The 25,167-nt window shown below is 43.5% G+C and overlaps 1 protein-coding gene and 1 long non-coding RNA gene across 2 annotated transcripts in view; both read right to left on the bottom strand.

The window, feature by feature from the left end:
- LOC138970423 (uncharacterized) overlaps positions 1-25,167 on the bottom strand; it is a 152,723-nt gene that overhangs the window by 97,004 nt on the left and 30,552 nt on the right. The gene's annotated exons all lie outside the window — the stretch shown is intronic.
- Positions 11,880-15,440, bottom strand: LOC138970422 (uncharacterized). The gene is made up of 3 exons (XR_011456935.1): positions 14,680-15,440; positions 14,130-14,310; positions 11,880-13,019 (listed from the first exon to the last, which is right to left on the bottom strand). It is a non-coding gene; the product is annotated as an uncharacterized lncRNA (long non-coding RNA).

Below are 25,167 nucleotides of genomic sequence, written 5' to 3'. Positions count from 1 at the left end.
CTCTCTCTCTCTCTCTCTCTCTCTCTCTCTCTCTGACGCAAACTTTATTTCAATGATAGAAAACGTAAAGAAACAATTAAAGACAGAACTCAAACACCACACACAAACAAAGTTTGACAAACTTAACGAGACATTACATGCTCAGCAAAAGCAAATAAGCAAAATCCAGAAAGAAAATCATTTTCTAAAATCAGAAATTGGCGAATTGAAAAAGATTCTCAAAACTCAGAGGCTGAAAAACAAAGACACACAGGCACCTGAAAAGGAATCTCCAAAAGATAACACTACAACAGACACTCCTTCCAGCGTGAAAGATTCCTCCAACAGTATTAGCAGCCCTGTGAAACTGGCCAACATGTTCGCTGCTTTAACAGAGATGGACACTGAACATTCTACTATAGACGTGACTGCACCCTCATCCCCTACACAAACACCAACATCCCATGAAACATCTGAAAATTCATCCAAAAGCCCTTCAAAAAACATGAAATCTCTGGCCGACTCAGCCACTCGTACCAAGACTTCAAATCCTGGCCCCAGACAGCAAGCGCCTCACCAGGACCAGACCCCCAGACAGCGCTTGGCGGAGTTCAGAGTTGCGTTTGACACAACGCATGTCCTACTTGGCGACTCTGTCCTCCGTCCGGTCAGACCGGACTTGTTGTTTCGGGAGAGACAGACCGAGAATCTCAGCGTGCCTGGCCTCAGTGTGGATGACCTTATGCACTGGATGAGTCACATTCCCCAGTGCAAACAAGTACAACTTGTCATCGTCCACATTGGGGTAAATACCTGCTGGGCGAACACGATCACTGAAAGCCTATGGACCAGATGCGTCAAACTTACAAAAAAAAACATTCCCACACGCACGTGTTCTCTTCTCGGGGATCATCCCTCCCCGAGGAGAACACATTGTAAAGAAGTCGGTGCTGACCTCAAACCATGCTCTTGCCGGAGTGTGTGACAGAGAAGGTGTGACATTTGTGGACCACACAACCACATTCTGCACTGGAAACGGTGCCCCTCGCAAAGTGCTGTATCGTGACGCACTTCACCCTAGCCAACAGGGCACCAGCCGACTGGCATGCAATATAAAGTATGCCTGCCTGCCTCGCCAACCGGAGCAGCAGAGCCTTGGACAACGCAGGACTCTTCTGGAGTCCCCAACTTTGGTGCCGGGGTCGGACTATCCCCCTGAGCACCAACGGCTGTCCTTTCAGCAACGGCCGAGGCAAACGAATTTGCCCCTCCACTTCCCTTAACAGCAAAAACCTCCAACAATGCCCAATCGAGCCAACAGCACCACCAACGATCGCCACATCCAAGGGCCAGGGGCCAGTTTCATATACGCGCTCTTAGGCGTTCCTAGGAATAGGGCCTTAAGAGCTCTTAGCTGAGAGTGGGACGAAAGTTAGGAACGACGCGTTTCATGATCCATCTTTGGGATCGCTCTTTGCAAAGAGCGAGCAAAGCGCTATTTTTAGTGGCTAAACGGAGTTTCCCGATTAGTTACGTCACATCAGGTTCAAGGTCACAACATCCGGTTGAAAGCAGACGAAAAGCTGATGATAACATCGATCCAAACAAAGTAAGGACACATTTACACATACAGAAATAATAACCCTCCTTTCCAATGTTAACAAAAGCAACGCGATCGTGGAGGCTTGTTTTTCTAGCCCCGTTACAAAACGAATAAAACATGAGACTTGGTACCTGTACTTACGTATGTATGTAGATCTAGATCTGAATGACGTCCTTGACATCGTCCATAATGAATTTTCTAGGCCTCAAATTTGTTAATAACTTCTACATCTGTGGACCGAATCACTTGATATATGGGATACTTAAACTTCAGTCTATGCATGACCCTTCTACAAATTGACAAATTTTTAGATCAAATGGTCTGACTTTTGTGCATTTTCAAAAAAGGTTGCCAAATTCGGGGATCGACTCAACAGCACGAGGTTTGAAATTGAGCAGTCGCCGAACTAACCCGATTTCAGCACTCAAGATTGTTAGCTTTGGGATAATTTGAATGACTTAGTATACCTGAATCAACATCAGACAGTCAGTTATTTGAATATAGCAATTAAAAGCCGGATCAGGGCATTTCAAATGGATGAAAGCGTTCCTGTCATAAATGAATTTTGCGTGGCATTGCGAAAGTGTAACTGTACAACGAAGGGTTTATTTTTTCAGTCATTTGAGTTTAGCAAATATGTTCATAGTTGTGCATACACTTCAGTTCATCCACGACCATTCTACACAGTTTCGAGTCTCTAGGTATAATGATCGGACATTTACCTTTTCTACAAAATGTGTTTCAAATTACCCCTCCGAAATTATGAGTGGCACGAAAGCTTTGCTGTTTAGGGAGCTGTAACTGCTTTCTTTAGGTCACCGATGATCTAAGGGGGTGAAGGGGGTGTTTGTGTATTCTCAGATATTCAGATAATCGAAACAGTAAAAGTCTGGAGGGTTTAAATCAGGTAAGTATTGCTACCGCTAAATGTCAAACCTTGTTCTGTTGAGACGATCGTCGAATTTGGAAACTTTGTTTCGAAATTGCACAAACGTCAGACCATTTGTTCTACAACATTGCCAATCAAGGGAAGGGTCATGCATAGGCTGAAGTTTATGTCCCCTAAATATATAGTGATCCGGTCAAGAGATGTAGAAGTAATTAGCAGTTGTGAGGGTTGCAGTTTTCTTGGGTCACTCTGTACGTGTCTTGTGCCATTTTGACAACATTGTGTGTGTGTTTGATTGATCTGCACCTTGCATCGATCTGCGTAAGGCTTTGCTGACAGAGAGGGAGGTGGTTTTTTTTTTGTGTGTGTGTGTTGTCAGGTCAAAGTTGTTAAATTTATCTCGCGTACTTGTCATGCAATTGTGACGTAAATAAAAATATGTATTTCATTCAGACATCACAGACTGGGTGTCAAAATATGTGTGGGTGTTTTAGTTTTTACATAGATCTATATGAATTATTTTCTGTACTTATGAAGACATTGACTCTGCAATAATCAGTCGTGATAGGTCATACTGAAGAGAGAGAGAGAGAGAGAGAGAGAGAGAGAGAGAGAGAGAGAGAGAGAGAGAGAGAGAGAGAGAGAGAGAGAGAGAGAGAGAGCATTGGTCAGCATATCCTACGGATGGTCATTTCAGTAAGAAAGCATTATTTGCGTTATATGTATATCTTGACACAGACACACAAGCACACACACAGACTTTTATCTCCAAGCAGTTATTAAATGCCAACAAGAAGCATGGAACCCAACAAAACATCATTCAAATCTTTCTGATCATTCACATCTGACTTTATTTCAATGCGATGCATCGATTTTCACCACAACTTAACACGAGAAATAGCAGGGTTTTATTGTTTGACCTTTTTCTGGTTACCTTTTACATACCTTCCTAACACTGTAAAGCATCAATCATAAACACCAACACGAATGCGTTTATATTTGTACATTGGATAATTATTAATTGCAGACATGTACCCAAAAGTAAAAAAATTTTCTTTCCAGATAGCCATAAACGCCATAAATACCGGATTATGAATCCCATAATGTAAATGGGGTGGTTGACAAGATAGTTTGCATAACAAGGATTTTTTTTAATATATACAGCTGTATCAGATACACAGAGGATGGCCAGGTGAAACCTTAAAATAGAGTACGAACATATTCTTTATTTGAAAGAGAATTTTAAAAGGCCCCCCTCCTCCTCCCCTCCCAGTGTTTGTCCAAGTGTAAGACTTGTCTTATCCCACCAATCCATGCAAAAGACAGTCCACATCTGTGATGATGAGAACAATTCTTTGACATGGAAAGATTGTGCCTTTAAAATATAAGTACCATGTCAACATCCAGATCACAGGTTTGTTGCCAATGTTTACCTGCCCAATTTCACAAGGCACATTGAGTCAGACTGTGTGAAGTTCATGCGATACAGTATCAGATAGTAGACATGTACATTAATATTCAAAGCATAAGGTATGTATTTTGTTTTTACCTGATTAAAAGTTCAACCTGACAAAGCATTTTCGAATATGTTTTATAGTTTTTGTTTGTTACTGAAGAATGTTTAAAAAATAATTTAGTATTATTGAAAAAAAACCCAATATTCTTGGGCTTGTTGATCCAAATTCATGGGGTGACTGAGTTAAAATATTTTTTATTTACTTGTTTCTTTTTATATTGGTTTGGGAAACAGCTACCAGCTTGTTTATGGCTATGTGAGACAAAGTTACATACACAATTTTCTGATCAATCTTTTATTATATGAAGTCTTATATCGCGCGCATATCTCCAGACTTAGACTCAAGGATCTATTTATGCCGTGTGAGATGGAATTTTTTACACAGTACATCACGCATTCACATCGACCAGCAGATCGCAGCCATGTCGGCGCATATCCTACTTTTCACGGCCTATTATTCCAAGTCACATGGGTATTTTGGTGGACATTTTTTATCTATGCCTATACAATTTTGCCAGGAAAGACCATTTTGTCAATGATGGGATCTTTAACGTCAATGATGGGATCTTTAACGTGCACACCCCAATGTAGTGTACACAAAGGGACCTCGGTTTTTCGTCTCATCCGAAAGACTAGCACTTGAACCCACCACCTAGGTTAGGAAAGGGGGGAGAAAATTGCTAACGCCCTGACCCAGGGTCGAACTCACAACCTCTCGCTTCCGAGCCCAAGTGCGTTACCACTCGGCCACCCAGTCCTTTATTTGTTCATGCAAGGCAGGTATTACTATTGCCATTGGATATACACTCTGCCAAAAAAATATGTTGCACCCATTTTCGTACCCCCACTAGACCATTCATTCCCGTGTCAATTCATTCAAACTTTCTTTGTCATTAAAGGCCATCCACTTGGCTATCTGGCACACTTTTGGAATCAAAGATTCATTTTACATGGGTTACATGATCGCCTCTTAATTAAGGGTACCCCCCAAAATCGACCCTATAAAAACGTTAGGCACTAATTATACATCAAAGAAAATTCAGAATAGGCACAATTTGGCAACTTTAACATACGAGGATAAAGCCAAATCAATTATTTTACCTTTAAATCACATTGAACGTTTAAATGAATAAACACGGAAATGAATGTTTTAGTTAGGGTACGAAAATGGGTGCAATAAGGCATTAAGTTTGCCTTCAAAGTGTGTATGATTCAGAAATACTAGTCACTGTGTGTTGAACTGGGACACCTAAGAACAAGGTTGGGGTTAAAATCAAAATTCAGAAAATTGTCACAGTACTATCCCCTCTCTTTTTTAGGTCACAGAATTAATTATTCAATTTACATAGACAAACTTAAAAACTCAATATCTTCAACAACAACAGCCCGAAAATCAATGTGGCTTTAAATTTCATCGCAATTGAGTACACTGAAGAGCACAAGTCAACGGAAATTACGAGAAACAGTGATCAAAATGGTGCATATTCCAAGGAAGTTGAGGGCAGGAACTACCATAAAATACACCGGTTTTTCTCTTCAAGTCATTTGACCACAACTTTTGAAAAATTATCTTTTAACACAAACAAAGTAATTTGAACTACTCATTCGGGCTGATGTGGGTTGCGGACGACCCATATGGAATTCCGTAAGGAATTTTATGCTGTGTATTCTAATTGGGATGGTGTAGGTCATGTACGACCCATACTATGCAAAGAGACGGCAAAACTCCTAATTGGATGGCGTCGGTAGTGTACGACCCATACTTTTTATTTTACTTTTAATCCTTCTTTGGAAAGTATGGATTGTACACGACCCACATCATCAGGACTGTGCAGTCCAAAGCGTGATTCTTTTAAAGAACTAGGCAGATGCGTTTGAGGGCAGAATGTTTTGATGAGGCAGTCTATTGTAAAACAAATTATATGACTGAAAAGGGGCATGTATTGATTGCCCTTATTCAAAAAGCTGTTTGAGTTCACATGAGGAAGTGTGTATACATACAGTGATTCCTACAACACAGGCACCCCCAAAAATCAAATTCGAAAAATCAAGGTTCCTGCGTTAAAATCGACAACAAATCAGACCAATCAAATGTGCATCTGAAACAGTCAATTTTGTTACTATGCCATGCTGAGCGGTGTATGTGTTAATTCTCTCAGTAGGTATATGTGGTAAACCGGCACGGTTGGCCTAGTGGTAAGGCGTCCGCCCCGTGACCGGGAGGTCGTGGGTTCGAACCCCGGCCGGGTCATACCTAAGACTTTAAAATTGGCAATCTAGTGGCTCCGCCTGGCGTCTGGCATTATGGGGTTAGTGCTAGGACTGGTTGGTCCGGTGTCAGAATAATGTGACTGGGTGAGACATGAAGCCTGTGCTGCGACTTCTGTCTTGTGTGTGGCGCACGTTATATCAGGCATGGTACTGAAGGAAATTGCAGTTTCAGCTGAAATAAAGCCGGGGGTCCAGGGGGCCGATCATGCCCCCTTGCGGGGTCAAGGGGCGGTGCCCCTTGTGGGGTCAAGGGGCGGCGCCCCTTGTGGGGGTCAGGGGGCAACGCCCCCTGAAGCTGACGACTTTTTACTAATTCAAATGTGTTTAGTGCCCTCTCCTTGAAGCTGAGAGGGATATAAGTGAAAGATAACAAGGCTTGAGTAAGAAAAAATAATAATCTCAAATCAATCAGCAGATTTGAATTTTTTTTTTTCGGATTTTTTTTTTTCTTCGGATTTTCGTTTTCGGCGGATTTCCGCCGATCGGCGGAAGAGTACCATGCCTGGTTATATATATGTCAAAGCAGCACCGCCCTGATATGGCCCTTCGTGGTCGGCTGGGCGTTAAGCAAAAAAAAAAAAAAAAAAAAAAATATGTGGTAATCCTCTCAGTAGGCATAAAAGGCAGTTTTTGAAGCCGTTTTAGCGGGTAATGAAACAAAACAATACATTTGAATTTCTGCAATTTTTAACGCATTGCGTTCAAATATTTGGTGATTCGTGCTAACACATGTCATGAATTAGAAAAGACAACATTAAACAGGTTTGCGATTGTGAGGTGTTAGCCGGTATTTTTACCGACAATTATCAAATGAATTAATTAAGCAACAAATCAGTGCTGGGGCCGACGCTATTCTTAGCGTACATTAACGACCTCCCGGAGAGACTGACAGCACTAGCGCGCCTGTTTGCGGACGACACTGCAGTGTACAGGGTGGTGACTAGCGTAAACGACCAGGCCCAGCTACAACAAGACCTCCATCGCCTAGCCGAGTGGGAGAAGAGCTTGGACATGCAGTTCCATCCTGCAAAGTGCAACACCCTGCCTGTTACGAGGAGCAGACGCCCACTACAGCCCTCTTACCAGCTCCATGGGCATACGCTGGAGACAGTGAAGGCGGTCAAGTACCTGGGTGTGACCATTCAGGGTGACCTGTGCTGGGACGACCATATTAACAACATCGTCAGCAAGGCAAACAAGACCCTGGGGTTCCTGCGGCGCAATCTGAAGATCTCATCAAGATCCGTGAAAGAGCAGGCGTACAAGGCCTTTGTCAGGCCTATCCTGGAGTACGCCTCGTCAGTATGAGACCTGCACACCCAGAAGAACATCGACAAGCTTGAGACCGCCCAGAGACGAGCTGCCCGATTCGTCTGCAACCGCTACCACAACACGTCAAGTGTCAGCCGGATGCTGGACTCCCTTGGGTGGCAGTCTCTGGAGGAGCGCAGGAAGCTTGCCCGCCTATCGATGATCTACAAGATCACGAACAGCATCGTCCACTGTCCGGGCATCAAGTCGAAGCTGGCCCCCTTACCACCACGCCAGCGAAGAGGCCATTGCCAGCAGTTCGGCCTCATCACCTGCCGCACTCAGTATCGGAGTGCCGCTTTTCTACCCAGCACAGTGAAGGACTGGAACTCTCTACCAGCAGCTGTCGTCGAGGCCCGCACTGTCGACACCTTTGTGTCGCGCGCCTCGCACTAAACCAGTAGCCACTGTGACTCATGTCCCCTCCCCCCCATACTCCCCAACCTGTGAATTTTAAATGGACTTTTGGATGCTGGAAACGCTGCTTTCTTGGACTTGCGCAACATCCCATCAAGTGCCGAAGTAATCACTACTGCTGATTGTGGGCAATAATGGAAAGACAAGACAATCAGATGTACCGAATTACAAACAAAATGTCAAGTCATTTGAAACGTTAGTACTGCTGTTATGCGACATGTTAGAAAAAATTACAAAAAATAAAGGCTTTTTAAACAAACATTAAAGCTTCAAATTACACTGAAATGTAATTCATAATCAACGACGGCTGCTCAGACCACTTGTTCAAACGCGTACAAACATTCTTGGGAAATGCTCTCTCAAAAGCCCTGCTCAGCAGCTAGCAGTTAAATGTTCAGCAGTGAGCTTGATGTGGGCTATTTGTGCTCAGCGCTGTGAAAATAGTCCACTTCTTAAAGATTACTTTCGCTTTGAAATCCTCATACCATCCATGTCTGATAAAATATGTACATGAAATTTGAGTATTTGGTTTATTTGAAGTTGAAAATAGCAACAAATTAAGTTTGTTTGATGAGTCAGCTTAGTTAGAGTTAGACCAACCGACTATTTTAAGGACTCTTTCTGGCATGTCAAATAAAAGCAAACCTAATCTCTCGAATGACTTGATGTACTTAACGACATGTCTTAGCATAAATTACCAGACGTTTGAAGGCAATGCATTGAGAAATTTATTAAATGTGCTGGATTTCTTCTGATTACCCACTAAAATGGCCCCAGAAACCGCATTTTACGGCTTCTCAGAAGAATTACATACCGTTCATCATGCCATTACGCCATTGTTGGACAAGATATGTAAACTAAGCTGACTGTTTGGATGCATATTTAATTTTTCTTTCTAATAACATGCACAACAGGTTTCCTTTCAGCAGTTTTGATAGTATACTGTTCAAAAAAAGAAACGCATAGCTTGTAATATTTGGTTAATTTAGTTATATGGCTACAAGGATATCCACCAAACTGCAGAAAATGTTTATCTGGTCGTCGACCTTTCGTCCATTGCCACAAGTGAGCTCTGCACGTGACGCATGCGTTATCAGTGCCTACAATGTCAAAATTGCTCATTTGGCATGACCACTCGTCATGCTTCAGTGTAATCTCGTGAAACTCGGGGAATATTGAGCTCTCACCATGTCTTCCAAAACCCATAAAAGCGGATTGTTCGCCACAAAGAAATCAGACGACAATTCAGCGACGAAAGATGGCCCGATTGAGCAGAGAAGACCGCCAAATTGCATTGGGTCGTTTACAAGCAGGCCAAAGTCAAAGTGCAATCGCCAGGCACTTCCACGTGTCCCAGAGCACCATCAGTAGACTGTGGGTCAGGTTTCAAGCCACTGGCTCCGTTGCTGACTTGCCACGAGCGGGAAGACCAAGGGCGACAACTGCTGCTCACGACCGCTTCATACGGCTCCGCCACCTCCGGAATCGTTTCCTGTCGGCCTCATTTTCTGTCCAGGCTCTCCCCGGGCCACACCGATTATCGGACCAGACCGTGCGGAACCGCCTGCATGAAGCTGGTTTGAGAGCTCGCAGACCTCACAGAGGAGCTGTCCTCACCCGCCGCCATCGCCAGAAACGAGTGCAGTGGGGCAACCAGCACCTTCGCTGGACCGTCCGGAATCACTGGAGACACGTGTGGTTCAGCGACGAGTCCTACTTCCTGCTCCAGCGACATGATGCAGGCATGAAAACTTCCTCTTTTCAGCGGAAATTCCGCCGTTTTTTTGTCACACTTTCGCTTTTTTTTTAAATTTCCACCGGAAAAAAAAAGAAGACCCCCCAAAAGAAAGAGGCATAAAACGAAAGACGTGGCAAGCGTTACTCCCGCCAATGCTCAATTGGATAAACCGTAAATTGCCGAGTCCGCAAAACGGATCGATTCGAGCCTTTCTTCACTTCCTGCCGCGCTTGGAAATTCTGAGGTTTCCAAAGTTTGCGATGACCCTCTAACAGATGAAATGTGGCGATTTCAACAGCGTGGGGCCGCGAATCGGATCATAGGACTGAAGAACGATTGGAGGTGGAACTGGCTTGACCGAGAATACGATGGCTGTCGTATTGGCGACGTTATCCGGAAACTGGATGTGAAAGGCAAGGCATTCTGTGTCGCATATGTACGAAGACATTGAAGTACGGCACTCGTGGGTTCGTGGCACTTCAGGCACACCTTGACACAAAGTGCCACAAGCGGAACTTCTTTGCATTGTGCAACGGCACCACAATTTCAGGTGAGTTTTCAACAGACAATTGGATAAACCGTAAATTGCCGAGTCCGCAAACGGATCGATTCGAGCCTTTCTTCACTTCCTGCCGCGCTTGAACAAATTTTTCTCTTGGAAATTCGGAGGTTTCCAAAGTTTGCGATGACCCTCTAACAGATGAAATGTGGCGATTTCAACAGCGTGGGGCCGCGAATCGGATCATAGAAGGACTGAAGAACAATTGGAGGTGGAACTGGCTTGACCGAGAATACGATGGCTGTCGTATTGGCGACGTTATCAGGAAAGTGGAGGTGAGAGGCAAGGCATTCTGTGTCGCATACATGTACGAAGACATTGAAGTACGGCAGTCGTGGGTTCGTGGCACTTCAGGCACACCTTGACACAAAGTGCCACAAGCGGAACTTCCTTGCACTGTACATTTACTAGACTGGATGAAACTTTTGAAAATAGCCTGCTTTCTACCCTGGATCAATTGGACTGAGGATATGAAAGTGAGGATACATTAAGCTTCAAGGGAGCTGCATTGTGCAAAGTAAATTGCATGATTATATGTGTTGTCATCACTGTTTGTGTGTTAAAAGTACTAACAATCGTGTGTATGTTATGACAGACATGAACAACAATGTTTGAGCATGTCTTTGTCTTGCTTAAATTTCTGTGAGAATTGTGTGTCAATAATACTGATATTCTTTAAAATCTTTTTAGATTCCAATTTAGTGTTGAAGTTTTCAAAGGGGTCCTCATACAAGCTAACAACTTAATACCCATTTCAATATTTTGAAAAGCTAGAGCCCCTATATTTTCAAGGGCCCCATGCAAGCTTGTTCGTATGTATGGTTATTTAATGCCAATTTCAGATTTTGAAATGCCTACAGCCCCTTCAGTTTCAGGGGGCCTTATAAAGCTTGTGTATATATATAAATATGCCCATTTTAAGGCTCAGAAATGCTGAAACCCCTTCAGCTTCAGGGGGCTTTGCTCCCTGGCCCCCACAAGGGGCGTTGCCCCTCGACCCCACTGGGGGCCTACTGCGGCCCCCAGGCCCCCACTTTATTTTCCTCTTTTTTCACCTCCGGTTGTTTTCATGCCTGATGATGGTCGGAGGAGGGTCTACCGGAGAGTAAACGAACGTTACGCGCCCAACTGTGTGGATGAGGCAACCGTTCATGGTGGTGGAGGCGTCATGGTGTGGGGGGCGATCAATACCGCTGGAAGGAGCACCCTGGTCCAAGGGCGCATAACTGCCCAGCGATACGTGGAGGAAATTCTGCGCCCACACGCCCTTCCTCTTCTGGCTGACCAGGATGCCATATTCCAGCAGGACAACGCTCGCCCGCACACAGCACGACTCACCACCCAGTTCCTCACCGACCACCATGTCCAGGTGCTTCCCTGGCCATCCATGTCGCCAGACATGAACCCGATAGAACACCTCTGGGATGAATTGGACAGACGTGTGCGCAGGCGAGAAGAAGCGCCGGCAAATCACCGCGATCTATTGCAGGCACTTCAGGAGGAGTGGGACACCATCCCACAGCAAGATATCCGGCATCTGATCCAGTCCATGCCCAGAAGGTGCCGGGCAGTTGTTGCTGCTCAAGGCAGTCACACCCCTACTGACTTGACAGCCTCGGCACCCAATCGTATTGATTGACTGATTGATTTGAAGATGCAAATGAACTGTGTGTGCATTCAACTGTGTCCATACCAAATTTCAAACAAATAATCTAAATATTGGATTTTCTGTTAATTTTTTCGAAAAATAAAACAAATTTGGCAAGTAGCAACTATGCGTTTCTTTTTTTGAACAGTATATGTCGATTTTAACACGTTGAACTTGATTTTGCGAATTTGATTGTTGGGGATGCTAGTCTTGTAGGTTCTACTTTATAAACAGTACCTCGCGTAAACTAAATCTGTTTTCTATATAACATAGGACAATGAATGGCCTTTTCAGTCTTATAATTGGTTTTACAATAAATGGCCTCATTAAAATGATCTGCCCTCAAACGCGTTTGCTTAGTTTGTTGTTGTTGACAGGTAGTATAGAAATAGAATATGAGCGTTGGACATGTTTTAACTGCTAACTAATATTGACAAAACCACTGTATACTTCTGTGTCTGCAGACTGTTCCTGGCATAATTAATGTAAATGCTTAAAAAATTCCTTTAACCATTTTAAATATAAAATTTGTTGTTTTGCGCAAGGGAGGTTACACAGTGGCCACTACATACAGTGTTGGTAGTTGGCCCCTGAGCAAGCGTCAACATCAGTGTTGGTAGTTGACCCGTGAGCAAGCGTCAGCATCAGTGTTGGTAGTTGGCCCCTGAGCAAGCGTCAGTATCAGTGTTGGTAGTTGGCCCCTCAGAGAGTATCAGGGTCAGTGTTGGTAGTTGGCCCCTCTGCGAGTGTCAGCATCAGCGTTGGTAGTTGGCCCCTCGGCGAGTGTCAGCCTTAGTGTTGGTAGTCGACCCCTCAGCGAGTGTCAGCATCAGTGTTGTGTCAGCATCAGTGTTGGTAGTTGGCCCCTCAGCGAGTGTCAGCCTCAGTGTTGGTAGTTGACCCCTCAGCGAGTATCACCATCAGTGTTGGTAGTCGACCCCTCAGCGAGTATCACCATCAGTGTTGGTAGTTGGCCCCTCAGCGAGCGTCAGCCTCAGTGTTGGTAGTCGACCCCTCAGCGAGTATCACAATCAGTGTTGGTAGTTGGCCCCTCAATGAGTGTCAGCATCAGTGTGTGGGTAGAGGTCCTTGAACAAGGAACAGCAACATAGTCATAAGAGCAGAAGGTTTCTTGTATTAAATGTTAGCAACAGAGCAGTTTCACCAAATAATCTTACAAGAAAAAGAGAAGACAGTGAGTAATTCTAAAACTTGCTCTTATTCATACTACACTTAGCAAACCATTTTATCTGTACAAATTGTGTACTTTAAAAAAAAATCACTCCCGAATCATTTTGTTCAAACTTTCTACGCCATTAAAGGCACTTCACTTGGAAATGTGGCACACTCTTCCGCTGCTCAAAAAAGGATGCCCCAAAAATTGACCCGAAAAAACACAAAGTACCACTTAAAAATCAGCTCAAGTTCAGGATAGACACAATAATAATAATAATGAAAATAGAACATTTATATAGCGCTTCTTCACAGCTCAAAGCGCTTTGGCAACGTTTACATACGTGAAGAAGAACATCAATTATCTGTCCAGAACAGGGTGTCTTCTTTGGTTAACTTTTGTACTTTGTGTTCTGCCATTACTGCTGATGCAGGTGTCAATCGCTTCAGCAGTAAAAAACATGAGGTCTTGCGTTAATTTAGAGGGGTTAAACAATTAAAAGAAAGCTCTGTATATCAGCAATGACTCAGTCCTTTAAAATGAATCAGACAAGGCTAACAATTCAGGAAATGGAACAAACCAACTGAATTACAAATTAGCACAATTTCTTGAAATCCCCTAGAGCATGTTCTATTCTCCTCACAATCTATGCCCCCCACGTTAACAATAACAGCGTAAATACATGTTTTTAGTACTAGTAAATTACTAGTTATTGTCACTTAAGAATCAGTTTTGTTGATATCAAGGAGAAGTAAAATTTAAAGTCAAAGTTTCAGATAAAAGTTTAAAAAAGAAGTCAAACACTGAAACAGCATTCTTCTTACTCACTGTCCAGTTTTTGTGTGTGTCACTGTGTGTGAGAACAATACGTTTTGACACATCTCTTTCAATGTGTATGCATACTACTACTATTACACAAGTTAGTACTATGTGATCCCAGAACGCCTCTTCTTTTGTTTTCCAAATGTTCTACAGAATTGTTAATGACAGAATGAGTATCATATTACAAGCATAACATATTTACCTGAAATGATGTCCAGTCTTTTCTTGCACACCACGTTCACTAAGACTTATGCTTTCATTGGCATTCCTCATTGTCTCTGCCCTTGCTTTGGTAACTGTATGTTAGTGTCCACGGGTAGAAGATGACACTGGAGGAGAGCATGGTGGTGCCAGACGATGCAGACGGTGATGAAGTTTATTCTCTGGTGATACAAGAAAGAAAATTATGAGCGTTTGCTGAATGTTTCAGTGTTTGCTTGTATGCATTTACAATTACCAGGTGAATACGCTGCACAGATCTGCAGTGCAGATGATACTAAGACAACACTGTCAGCACAGCTACCAAGTCAAACTTACAACGAGCACAGTCAGTATATAATATGGTGCTGATTAACAATAACAACCCATTTAAGTTTCAAACATGCCTTTTCTGCTCTAATGTTTTCTCTCATGCAAGCTGTTTTATAACCTTGACATTTTCTGCAACAACATTCCCAAACACAATCTGAAAAGTAGCATGCCTTGAAAGGAACATTTGATCAATTATGCTTTAGATCTATTCCAAACATTACCTTTTTTCATCATGACAGGAAACAATGCTGACGTGTCTTGCTGACGTGTCTAGTTCACGTGTTGAGTTAACCTGCTTGGAGCACTGCTGTAGATATAGGGTGTGACTGAGTATTCAGGGTGTCAAGATGTAGCCAATGTCACCGTATATGAACAAGCCCAGAGGTGCTTGGATTGCAGGACACACCCAACTCTCATTTAAAATCATGGTACCCTTTTCACACCCTGGCCATAGAACAACACGACACACGGTCCAAAGATGTTCGTCACCAACTACTTCAATGCCTATAGAAGCCGTCACGGCGTGGCATCCTTCCTTGTCCCAGCGAAGCTGGAGGTATCCCGTGAACGCTATACTGTAATCGATTTAAGAAATGTGCACACCGAATAATACATGATAAAGAAGGATTCGTTGTGCCCGGCTACGTGCTACAGTTGGAGATGGAAGTTCACCAAAAATGGGGACCATACTAACAAAAATACGGTGGGTAAAATAGGCGCCCCCATTTTTTCAGCAAACGCCACCCCAGGCCGCTTTGGACGGGTAGAAATTCCGTTGTTTCCAAGTCTATGGATAAAGCTCGCGTAAGAAGAACACGTCACGGTCGAAAGTCTTTGACGTCAATTAATGCATCATGACGTCATACCTCCCTGTAGTCTTTCTCTCTCGCGCAGTGTGTGTGTTTGTGTTCATTTTGTGCACATGTGTTAGTGTTACTGTGTGTGTGTGTGTGTGCGCGCGCACGCGTGCATGAGTCTGTACTCGTATGTGTGTGGTGTGTGTGTATTTGTGTGTGTGTGTGTGTGTGTGTGTGTGTGTGTGTGTGTGTGTGTGTGTGTGTGTGTGTGTGTGCGTGCACACGCGTGCATGAGTCTGTACTCGTGTGTGTGTGTAAGTGTGTGTGTGGGCATAAGTGTATGTGTGTGCGTGTATGTGTGTTTGTTTGTAAAGGTGTGCATGTCCGTCTGTCCATATGTGCGTATGGGTGTGTGTTTTGTGTGTATGAAGTTTTTTGTTAGAGAGTGAGTGAGTGCGTGTGAGTGAGTGTGTGTGTGTGTGTGACTTGGTGTGTGTGTGTGTGTGTGTGTTTGAGAGAGAGAGTGTGTGAGTGTGTGTGTGTAGGTGTGAATGTGTGTGTGTGCATGAGTTTGTGTGTATGTTTGTGTGTGTATGAGTGTGTATATGTGTTTGTTTGTAAAGGTGTGTGTGTCCGACTGTCTATATGCGTATTTGTTTGTTTGCTCAACGCCCAGCCGACCACGAAGGGCCATATCAGGGCGGTGCTGCTTTGACATATAACGTGCGCCACACACAAGACAGAAGTCGCAGCACAGGCTTCATGTCTCACCCAGTCACATTATTCTGACACCGGACCAACCAGTCCTAGCACTAACCCCATAATGCCAGACGCCAGGCGGAGCAGCCACTAGATTGCCAATTTTAAAGTCTTAGGTATGACCCGGCCGGGGTACGAACCCACGACCTCCCGATCACGGGGCGGACGTCTTACCACTAGACCAACCGTGCCGGTCTATGTGTGTGTTATGTGTGTATGAGATTTGTGTCAGTCAATGTGTGTGTGTGTGTGTGTGTGCAGGGGCGGATCTGGGGGGGGGGGGTGCAATGGGTGCAATTGCACCCCCCCAGCGGGACAAACAAAAACAAAACAAAAAAGAAGAAGAAAAAAAAGAAGAAAAATGTATCACCTGAAAATAGCACTTTACACGCTCAGATTGCACCAGATTGCACAATTTTGCTTCCTTTTTAAAAAAAAATTCCGGGGGGGCATGCCCCCGGACCCCCCTTACATGCTCGGCGCTTCGCGCCATCGGTTCGGCGCTTCGCGCCTTCGCTGATAAGATACAAAAAACAAAAAAAAAGAACTTTGCACCCCCCCCCTTTCAAAACCCAGATCCGCCCCTGTGTGTGTGCGTGTGCGTGCGTATGTACATTTTGTGTGTGTGTGTGTGTGTGTGTGTGTTTGTTTGTTTGTTTGCTTAACGCCCAGCCGACCACGAAGGGCCATATCAGGGCGGAGCTGCTTTGACATATAACGTGCGCCACACACAAGACAGAAGTCGCAGCACAGGCTTCATGTCTCACCCAGTCACATTATTCTGACACCGGACCAACCGGAGTGTGTGTGTGTGTGAATGTGTGTGTGCATGAGTTTGTGTGTATGTTTGTGTGTGTATGAGTGTGTATATGTGTTTGTTTGTAAAGGTGTGTGTGTCCGTCTGTCTATGTGCGTATTTGTTTGTTTGTTTCCATAATTATCAGGGCGGTGCTGCTTTGACAAATGATGAGATATAACGTGCGCCACACAAAAGGCAGAAGTCGCAGCACAGGCTTCATGTCTCACCCAGTCACATTATTCTGACACCGGACCAACCAGTCCTAGCATGCACTAACCCCATAATGCCAGCCGCCAGGCGGAGCACCCACTAGATTGCCAATTTTAAAGTCAAACAAACAAACCCGGCCTGGGTTCTAACCCACGACCTCCCGATCACGGGGCGGACGCCTTACCACTAGGCCAACCGTGTATGTGCGTATGTGTGTGTGTATTGTGTGTATGAGATTTGTGTGAGTCAATGTGTGAGTGTGTGTTTGTGTCTGTGGGTGTGTGCGTGCGTACATGCGTGCGTCTGTACATGTGTGTGTGTGTGTTTGTGTGGGTGTGTGTCTGTTTGTATAAGAGAGAGAAAGAGAGAGAGAGAGAGAGAGAGAGAGAGAGAGAGAGAGAGAGAGAGAGAGGGTGGGTTGGTTTGTGTTTGTGCGTGTGCGTAAGTGTATGTGTGTGTGTATGTGTGTTTGTTTGTAAAGGTGAGTATGTCTGTCTGTCTATATGTGCGTATGGGGGTGTGTTTTGTGTGTACAGTGAAGTGTGTGTGAGAGAGAGTGAGTGAGTGCGTGTGAGTGAGTGTGTATGTGTGTACGTGTGTAACTTGGGTGTGTGTGTGTGTGTGTGTGTGTGTGTTCGTGTGTGTGTGTGTTTGAGAGAGAGAGAGAGAGAGAGAGAGAGAGAGAGAGAGAGAGAGAGAGAGAGAGAGAGAGAGAGAGAGAGAGAGTGAGAGGTTTGTCTTTCGCTGGGGTATGCAGTGCCTTGGCGTTGCACATCTACTTAATCCCAGCGAAGCTGGAGGTATCCCGTGAACGCTATACTGTAATCGACTTGAGAAATGTGCATACCGAATAATACATGATAAAGAAGGATTCTTTGTGCCCGGCTACGTGCTACAGTTGGAGATGGAAGTTCACCAAAAATTGGGACCATACTAACAAAAATACGGTGGGTGCAATAGTCGCCCCCATTTTTTCAGCAAACGCCACCCAAGGCTGCTTTGGACGGGTAGAAATTCCGTAGTTTCCAAGTCTACGGATAAAGCTCGCGTAAGAAGAATACGTCACGGTCGAAAGTCTTTGGCGTCAATTAATGCATCATGACGTCATGCCTCCCTGTAGTCTTTCTCTCTCGCGCAGTGTGTGTGTTTGTGTTCATTTTGTGCACATGTGTTAGTGTTACTGTTTGTGTTTATGTGTGTGTGTGTGTGTGTGTGTGTGTGTGTATTTGTGTGTGTGTGTGTGTGTGTGTGTGCGCGCATGCGTGCATGAGTCTGTGCTCGCATGTGTGTGGTGTGTGTGTGTGTATTTGTGTGTGTGTGTGTGTGTGTGTGTGCGCACGCGTGCATGAGTCTGTACTCGTGTGTGTGTAAGTGTGTGTGTGGGCATAAGTGTATGTGTGTGCGTGTATGTGTGTTTGTTTGTAAAGGTGGGTATGTCCGTCTGTCCATATGTGCGTATGGGTGTGTGTTTTGTGTGTATGAAGTTTTTTGTGAGAGACATATGAGTGAGTGAGTGCGTGTGATTAAGTGTGTGTATGTGTGTGTGTGTGACTTGGGGTGTGTGTGTGTGTGTGTGCGCGCGTGGGTGTGTGTGTGTGTCACTGTGTGTGTGTGTGTGTGTGTGTGTTTGAGAGAGAGATAGTGTGTGTGTGTGTGTGAATGTGTGTGTGCATGAGTTTGTGTGTATGTTTGTGTGTGTATGAGTGTGTATATGTGTTTGTTTGTAAAGGTGTGTGTGTCCGACTATCTATGTGCATATTTGTTTGTTTGTTTGCTTAACGCCCAGCCGACCACGAAGGGCCATATCAGGGCGGTGCTGCTTTGACATATAACGTGCGCCACACACAAGACAGAAGTCGCAGCACAGGCTTCATGTCTCACCCAGTCACATTATTCTGACACCGGACCAACCAGTCCTAGCACTAATCCCATAATGCCAGACGCCAGGCGGAGCAGCCACTAGATTGCCAATTTTAAAGTCTTAGGTATGACCCGGCCGGGGTTTGAACCCACAACCTCCCGATCACGGGGCGGACGCCTTACCACTAGGCCAACCGTGCCGGTCTATGTGCGTATGAGTGTGTGTTTTGTGTGTATGAGATTTGTGTGAGTCAATGTGTGTGTGTGTGTGTGTGTGTGTGTGTGTGTGTGTGTGTGTGTGAGTGTGCGTGCGTATGTACAGTGTGTGGGTGTGTGTGGGTGTGTGTCTGTTTGTATAAGAGAGAAAGAGAGAGAGAAAGAGAGAGAGAGAGTGGGTGGGTGTGTGTATGTGCGTAAGTGTATGTGTGTGTGTATGTGTGTTTGTTTGTAAAGGTGTTTATGTCCGTCTGTCTATATGTGCGTATGGGGGTGTGTTTTGTGTGTATGAAGTGTCGTGTGTGAGAGAGTGAGTGAGTGCGTGTGTGTGTGTGTGTGTGTGTGTGTGTGTTTGAGAGAGAGAAAGAGAGAGAGTAAGAGAGAGGTTTGTCTTTCGCTGGGGTATGCAGTGCCTTGGCGTTGCACATCTACTTAATTGATATTATACTCGTGCTGTTTTGTTTCGTTGACTGACTGATAGAGTGTTGTTCGAAAATGTGTGTAAACAGCACCACAAACACGCCGAAAAAGTGCACTACAAGTACAAGCTATCTGGAATTGCTCACGAGTACGTGTGGTTAGCCGCTTCCTGTCGGGTTCACACTCGTCGTGCAAGGCAGAATATACATTCGGTGGATGCAGCGAAGACTCGTTTCCTTGCTGATGTAGAATATGTCGCCGTGCATGGACTGACAGACATCAATCACGCAAAAAACGGTGCAATCATAGTCTTCGCGGGTGCTTGTAAGTGCTAAACTGCATACCGTCCACACTCTTGTCAGCATATTTCAAAGAGGAGTCCATGCTTTGACAAATGAAAGCGTGCGGCACTCTCCTTATCGTCTTGGGCATTCCGCGGATCCGTGCGGTGACGAAAATGTGTTGATGGCGCATGTTATATCGCAAAATGATGCACGAGTCGAGTCGACTCACAGTCTCATTTACGGCCGCCATTTTTAGGATTAAAATTATCTCCCTTGCAAGTTGGGGGCGCTTCTGTCTGCTCTTACCTAACTTAGGGCTGGGGGGGGGCTGCCCTATGTTAAGAGCGACATAGGAGCGCTCTTTGGCCAAAGAGCGGTCCGTGAAACGCACCTATCTTAACTTTGCTCTTAACCCCATCTTGACCCCTTAAGAGCTCCTAAGTTAGGATAAGAGCGGTATATGAAACCGGCCCCAGCTGGACGTCAGACCACATCCCCCTCGCCACCTCCCTACCGCTGGCACTACGAGCAGCGTCAGGGTCAACTGAGGCCTCAGCTCTCCTTGCCATTCCCCTACGGCTGGCACAGCGAGCAGCATCTGGGTCAACAGAGGTCTCAGTCCCCCTTGCCACCTCACGACGGCTGGCACAGCGAACAGCATCAGGGTCAACTGAGGCCACAGCCCCCCTTGCCATCCCCCTACGGATGGCACGGCGAACAGCAACAGGGTCAACAGAGGTCGCCCCCTTCACTCTTCCCCGCCCACTATGGCCAGCCTGTGCTCCCTCCGTGGTACTGCTATGACCCAGCAGTCCCGCGATACACACAGCCCCTCTTTCATAGTAACAGCCGCATAACTGAAGGAACATTTGTCTAATCATTTAAAAGGACAGAGTATCACCAAGTGTGTGTGTGTGTGTGTGTATGTGTGTGTGTGTGTGTGTGTGTGTGTGTGTGTGTGTGTGTGTGTGTGTTAGGCAAACTTAAATTCAACAACAATACAAGTGTTGTGGATATGTTTGATTATACATAATGGCCGTATTACTATAAATTAGAAACAAAAACTAAGGTGTTCTTACCGCCTTAAAGTGAGCAAAATAACGTTGTTGCAGAGGAAACGCTTGAAGTTTTGAAAGACAGAGAGTTTGGTCACAAACTGACAATTCATTCTTCAAAGTATATTAGCAGTGACTGATTATTCTTTTAGGTCTACAGCGTGTGCTTAAAGGCAATTATGCAAGTGAATCTGTGAATATTCTTAATTAAGCTTTCCTTGCACTCTTGAGAATCAGAACTCTATTACAACTGATGATTGTGTCGATACATTTTGTGAAGCCAAAAAACGCTCAGAGTTGAATCAGTTACTGATGATTCTGATCTGATACTGTGTCCGCTATTATCAAGTTGGGACTGTGTGAAAGCCCTCCATTCTCGTCACTCATCTTCGCGTGTCATTAACGTGACTACTGGTGTTTCAGTTATTCACTGTCGGGTCATTTTACTCGTTGAATTTAAGTTAATCTGCTCTGGTTAATTCTTGTTACTCTTAAGTCTACTTATTTCTCTTTGTGTAAAGTAGTGTAGCTTCTTTTTTTTTCTCTCTTTGTTTTGTCTTTCGTTTGAGTTTGACACCAAGTGTTAAACTCCATTGGTCGCATCTCTGTGTGTATCTGTGTATAGTATAATTTAATATTTTCTCCTTATCGATTATTGATTACTTTTGCTGTTTTAAAGTAATTTTGATTTTTTTTTTTGATTTTTTTCTTTTCTTCTTAAAACGTGAAAACACTGTTTTGAGATTTATCATGAGTAATTCTTCTACCTCATGGCCCACAAAAGAGGGTCTTCGTATTGGACACCTTAATATAAACCATGCAATTAATAAATTACACGAAGTTTCCACCATGCTTTTAAACTCAGGAACACATTTTCATGTTATGGGGTTTACAGAATCAAGACTATCTGACACGATTTCGGATTCTGAGGTTTGTGTTCCAGGTTACAGTGTTGTACGCAGAAACCCCCAACAATGTAAAGAAACTGGATTGCTTGTGTATATAAGTGAATCATTGACCTACACACGTTTAACACATTTAGAACAGTTTGTGGAATCCGTCTGGATCGAGGTCAAATTAAAAAAGGCACCTCCAATGCTTATTGGTTTCTGCTATAGAAATCCAGCAGAACGTGTAAACTGGACGGACAAATGTTCACATATGTTAGATGCTGCTTTGTTAGAATCAAAAGAAACCATTCTCTTAGGAGATTTTAACATTGATTTATTAAAACAAAATAAACCATGGTTAGATATGTTCAACCTTTATGATCTCAAACAAGTCGTGAACACCCCTACTAGGGTTACTGCATCTACAAGCACTTTGATAGATCATGTCTATGTTTCTAACACCCGTAACGTTGCAGAAGTTTGTGTTCCAACCAGCGGCTGTAGTGATCATTTTCCTGTTTGTCTCACGTGGTCAAGAAAGGGTGTAAAAATCCCCAAAGTTGGTCACAAGACAGTAAAGTACCGCTCCTTTACTAAATTTAACGAGAACGCCTTTCTTGTAGACTTAAGTTATTCTTCTCTCTCTGATGTTTATAATTATACAGATCCTGATGATGCACTAACACACTGGATAAATGTCTTTACAGAAATATACGATGAACATGCCCCGTGGAGAATTAAGAGAGTCAAGCAAATAGTAAAACCTAAATGGTTTGATACTGAATTACAAGATGCTATTGGCCATCGTGATTTCTTAAAATCAGTTGGCAAGGAAGCAGAGTATAGAGAACAGAGAAATAAAGTAAACTCACTTAAACGAACAAAAAAAATTAAGTACTTTCATGACCTAGCGTCATCAAAGCAAAATTCAAAGAATATATGGAAAGCAATAAATGAACTTACAAATAAAACGATTGCCAGTCATTCAAGTTGTGTTAAGGACATATCCCCTGATGATTTAAACACGCATTTTTCTAAAATAGCTGAAAAAATTATTACAAATGACAAATCCAATTTGAACAATTTGAAAGTGTTAGAAGAATATTGTGAGTCGAAACAAGTTTCAAGTCAAGCGAATATTCCTCTACTTACAGTACCTGAAGTTTTTTACGCACTTACACACCTTAAGCAAACAGGCTCCCGGGGAATCGACGGCCTCGATGGTAGGATTCTTAAATTGTCAGCCCCTGTAATTTCTGAAACACTCACTTACCTTTATAATCTTTGTTTAGACAAAAATTATTTCCCAGTCGCCCTGAAACAGGCTAAAGTCATTCCTCTGTTTAAATCAGGTGATAAAAAAGACCCATCAAACTATAGGCCAATTTCAATATTGTCTGTTTTATCAAAACCACTTGAAAAACACATTAACAAACATATTCTAATGCATCTTAACCAAAACAATTTACTTCACCCTAAACAATCAGGTTTTAGAGCTAACCATTCCTGCCATACTGCCTTAGTTTCTCTTGTTGATCAATGGCTGGAGAAAATAAACGACAATGAATTCTGTGGTGCCATTTTTGTTGATTTTGCTAAAGCCTTTGACGTTATTGATCACACGTTATTACTGAGAAAATTTGCATTGTATGGCGTCGGAATCGAAACTGTCAAACTTATTAGTTCATTTCTCACCGGCAGACAACAGACTGTACTAACAAACGCCTCGGCGTCGAGCATGCAAGAAGTAAAATACGGTGTACCACAAGGATCGGTTTTAGGACCCCTCCTCTTCTCTATATACATTAATGACCTCCCCCTACATATTCAAAATGTATGTGAACTTTTTGCAGATGACACCACAATTCACTCCAGCAACACAAATGTAACTCGCTTATCAGAATCACTTCAAAGGAGTTTAAACCAGTTGACAGAGTGGACTGAACTAAACCATATGTCTCTTAACCCAAAGAAAACCAAATATATGGTCATAACAACAAGACAAAAACGCCAGAATATTTGTTCAGCTGGTCCTGCTTTAATGATAGATGGTGAAATAGTGGAAAAAGTCGACCATCACAAACTGCTGGGTGTTAATATCGATAACAACTTGTCTTGGTCAACCCACATAGAGCAACTTAGTAAAGTGGTGTCTAAGAAAGTGTATCTCTTATCTAGAATTAAACACTTCCTGAACTGCCAAACCAGAAAGTTATTCTTCATTGCTCATATTCAATCTGTTATTGATTACGCATCCACTCTATGGGACTCCGCAAGTGAAAATTCCTTAAAACCACTCAGCAGATTACATAAAAGAGCACTAAAAGTAGTATTACTAAAGCACACTACCCTCACAGAGTTAGACTACATACATTTAGGGATCTTACCTCTAAAGTCAAGACTGCTTTTTAACAAAGGAATCTTTATGCATAAAATCATATCCGAAACTCTACCCCAAACCATTTGTTCAAAGTTCTCTTTGAAGAATTCACACCACCTTATGAAATTTAACACTCCTCTTCCTAGGATAGACTTATTTAAGTCTAGTCTAGTTTATTCAGGTGGCCGTCTCTGGAACGCTCTTCCGAATGCCTTACGGGAAGCTACCAGCACAGATTCTTTCAAAAACAAATATATATCCCATTTAATGAAAATAGTATATTCTTGATTGTTATGTCCTTTGGGACACAGTCACTCACTTTTGATTTATTGTTTTGTTCACGAAATTATGATGTTCTGCATAATATCCATTGTCTTACAGAGTTGATGTACTATTGCATATAGTATTCTGACTCTAATTGACTTGCAAATTTTTACTTTGCACCTTGTCATGAACATTTATAAACTACAATGTTTCATATAATGCACTTATGTACATAAACTTATACTGTTTTACTAATTATGTAAGTATGTAGTAGTAGTTATTATAGTAGATTTAGTCCCTCTTTAGGGCGAGGGCCAGATGCAAAAAAGTATACCAATGCTTATTCTGTTACCCTCGTAAAATAAAGAATTGTCATTGTCATTGTCATTGTCATTGTCATTGTCATTGTCTCTCTCTCTCTCTCTCTCTCTCTCTCTCTCTCTCTCTCTCTCTCTCTCTCTCTCTCTCTCTCTCTCTCTCTCTCAGTGTCAGTGTTACACCAGTGTCTAAAGACGGTGTGATGTACCGACAACCTATGTATGGTCCAGGAGAGACAGACGTAAAGTGGGGTCGTTGAGACTTAAGTCACCCTGGTCCCCGAGTGGTCAAGTCTCGCTCCGTCTCGCCCAGTCTCGCTCCGTCTCGCCCAGTGCCCAGTACACACGGTGTGTATGATGGTGGCAATGAGATTATCTGCTGTCATAACTGGTGTCCTCATAATGACCAACACTCTTGATGTGCTAATTCTCATCGTCCAATTCCGCCGTTTAGAAGC

Source organism: Littorina saxatilis, linkage group LG7, assembly GCF_037325665.1.
Source record: "Littorina saxatilis isolate snail1 linkage group LG7, US_GU_Lsax_2.0, whole genome shotgun sequence".
NCBI lineage: Eukaryota > Metazoa > Mollusca > Gastropoda > Littorinimorpha > Littorinidae > Littorina > Littorina saxatilis.
This window is presented reverse-complemented; position numbering and strand designations above follow the sequence as displayed.